This window comes from Miniopterus schreibersii, assembly GCF_964146895.1.
Source record: "Miniopterus schreibersii genome assembly, chromosome: X".
NCBI lineage: Eukaryota > Metazoa > Chordata > Mammalia > Chiroptera > Miniopteridae > Miniopterus > Miniopterus schreibersii.
In genome coordinates, this window is record NC_138104.1 from 99103661 (window position 1) to 99106692 (window position 3032).

General features: G+C 37.3%; 1 pseudogene across 1 annotated transcript; it reads right to left on the reverse strand.

The window, feature by feature from the left end:
- Window positions 1–243: 243 nt before the first annotated feature.
- Window positions 244–874, reverse strand: LOC308551092 (TATA box-binding protein-associated factor RNA polymerase I subunit D pseudogene; annotated as a pseudogene). Its single transcript has one exon. The product of its transcript is annotated as a TATA box-binding protein-associated factor RNA polymerase I subunit D pseudogene (transcript).
- Between the last annotated feature and the right edge of the window lie 2158 nt (window positions 875–3032).

Here is a 3032-nt window from a genome sequence, read left to right on the forward strand (position 1 = left end):
TATTTTTTGCTCAATCCACAGTAGTTGTGTCAGTCTGTACACAATCATTTTAGTTGGGCTCCTTTGATCTCCATTTGAATATGGACGTAATTCAACAATTCCCCACGTATCATGGTTGGGACACAATTTCTTTAAGCAATTTACTTTAGGGCCCTTTAAATCCAGACATTGTGTTCTCAAGATAAAGCCCACCAGTTTGACATCATATTCATTGTTATGTTCAAGATTTCTCACAGCCTTATCTTATTGTGCTGACCCTTCAATAAGAGAGAGAGAGACCCTTGTCCTCCAGGTATTTATCTCTACAACTATCAAGGTCTTCTTTTTCTAAATCTTCACCAGCACTCATGTTTCAATCACTCCTTGAAGAGGTATTCATACTTCAGTTTTTCAAAGTAGTTGAAAAATCCTCTTGCCACTGCTTGCTCAAAGGTTAAAATTTTTCTCCAAGGTAATGGTTCTCATCCATTGTCTGATTCTAAAAATGGGAACCGAGTTCTTTTATCTTTAAATCGTTTCTTATTTACTTGTGACCTAGTGTTTTTCCTTCCTTTTGGTCATCCCCTTGGTCTTCCTGTTGGTTTTTATTTCCTCTTTTTACGTTTCTTCTTCTTCTTCCTATTTTTTAATCTTTCAAAAATAGCTCTTAAAAATCAATGGTCTTGGTGCTAAAGATGAGTCACTGGATGAATCGCTTGCTTGAACACTTTGAGGTGAATGAACAAATTTTCTAATAGGATTTCTTTGCCTCTGTTTAGGTGAGTAAGGAACATACTGAGTTTTAAATAAGCTGCTACCAGAGGAAGAGATATCACTTTGATTTTCAATTTTCCATAGCTGAATCAGATGCTGTTATATAGTCCAGAGAATCCATTTTTGACGTGTATTCTCCAAGTACTTCTCAGAATTGTTGTTGGTCACCAAATTTCCACCGAGGTTAGGAAATTTGGTGTATAAGCCTCAGCTCAGTATGGGCCTTAGCTGCCTACTTGCAGCCCAGGCCTCCATGGTCTGCATCCAGCAACCTCCGGGCCTCAGCACCCCAACAGGAAACAACAGCCTACCTCTGCAACTGCACGGAAGAAAGGAAATTTTCAGTACACTTGAATTCAAGCAAGACTTGAGTCGGCTCGACTCAGTCACACAGGTAGAATGGGGCTCCTTTGTGCCAGTGGGTGTCAACCCAGGCCACAAATCAGAATCACCTGGGGTGATGTGGAAAATGCTAGCGCCTCAGCCCAACCCACAAAAAGTACTTACTCAGTTGGTCTGGGGTGGTTCTCATGTGCAGCCAATGTTGAGAACACTATTTTTGGGAAATTTCCAAAGGTTTACGAAGACCGAGTTTTTAAATAATGTGTGAAACAAAATCACAGCAGGATTTGGCAGGGGACTGCAAAAGGCTGTGTCAATAGAAAGTAGCAGATAGCTATTTTAACTCATCTTGTTAGGCAAAAGCCAGTGTCCTGCTAGTTAAATTTGTGGGGTTATTTTTTTCTGAATTGGCCTTCTCATATCAAAATAATATTTCTGTCAAATGAAGAAAAATGTCATTCCCTCACATTTGTCATTATCTGAAGTCATATCTTGACCTTCCAAAATATAACTGTTGAGAAAGATCTGACATAGCATAATCAGCCTTCAGATTGTACAGTTATGCATGCCTGCTGCTGTTATAAGGTGATTTCCACAAAATACAATCTCAGAAAGTTATTTTTGGGTCTTCTGTCCTTCCTAAAACATACATAATCATATTAGATGCTTCAGGAAAAAAATCTTTGGGTCTTATTTCATCCGTAAAGTTATGATTTATATTGGAATACCGAGGTCATGTAACCTTCTGGGATTCATCCAATTGTTCATTTATAGGGTACAGGTATTGCAGATGTTTCTATTGCCTTGTAGACCTCTCCAGAAAAATTCTGTTTAATAATGTGCAGATAAAGCCAGGATTAAACTCATGCTTCTGATTACTCTTTATTATTATTTTTTAATTAACAACTTATTACATTGGTTACATTCTGTCACTTTCCACCGATGCTCCAATTATCCAGGTATCAAAAATCATAATGAAAAATCAAGAGAAAAGAATGTAAAAAACCCATTTAGGTAATTCTCGGGTATTGATATATGGAACAAAATCGCCTCTCCAAGCTACGAATGTGCCCGCATAAGTCCTTCTTTCCTATGAGAAGTTGAGTCAAATTTTCAGAATAAAAAAAGAATGCTGTGTCAGTGCTTCTAGGCTCAGAAAAAATTCTTTCATACCAAATAATAATTGTTTTTCATGAAGGCAGTTCAGAGTCACAGTCAGGACTTACACATACTCCCTGCAAATATTGAGAAATATTCTGGAGATACCTGGACCTCTTTATAGCCTGTGATTACTAAAATAATCCCAAAGCCTTTGAAAACAAACAAACCAACAAAACTTCCTGTAAGAGCCTGCTTATTTCAATGACTACATTTACCTTTGCCGTAAAAAATAAAAACAAAAATCCATAATAGCATACACAGTCTCTTTGTTTTAGAAGACTGTCTTTACAAAAGGCTCATGAGCTGCTTATGGCCATGGGTGACTTCTGAGTGGGGGGACAAAATTAAACCCATAGAGAAATGAAAAATAGATTGATGTAATCACCGATAAATTGAAAAATAAAAATATCATAGCAATGTCAGTATAATGGTTGCTTATGTGATAAATCTCTGCAGGAGCTAGCTTAAAAATGCAATTCCTCCTTAATTTATTTTCAGTAGTCTTCTGAGAAAATCCCATGGTGTAAGAAAGGAGGTATTAATTTATTAGAATGAAAGGGAAAGGCGCTTTTTCATTGATTAGAATGGCTATATCTGACTCATCAACCGCGGCGTCTCTGCTGTTTATATAACCCAAGCATCCCAGCCACACCAGTGTAGGGTTTGAATAGGTCAAAGCAACAGTGACAAAGCTCATACACCTTGTATAATTCAAAACCCACAGCATTCAGGTAAACATTCTATAGGAATATTATTTCTGTTTAATAGCTAAAGTG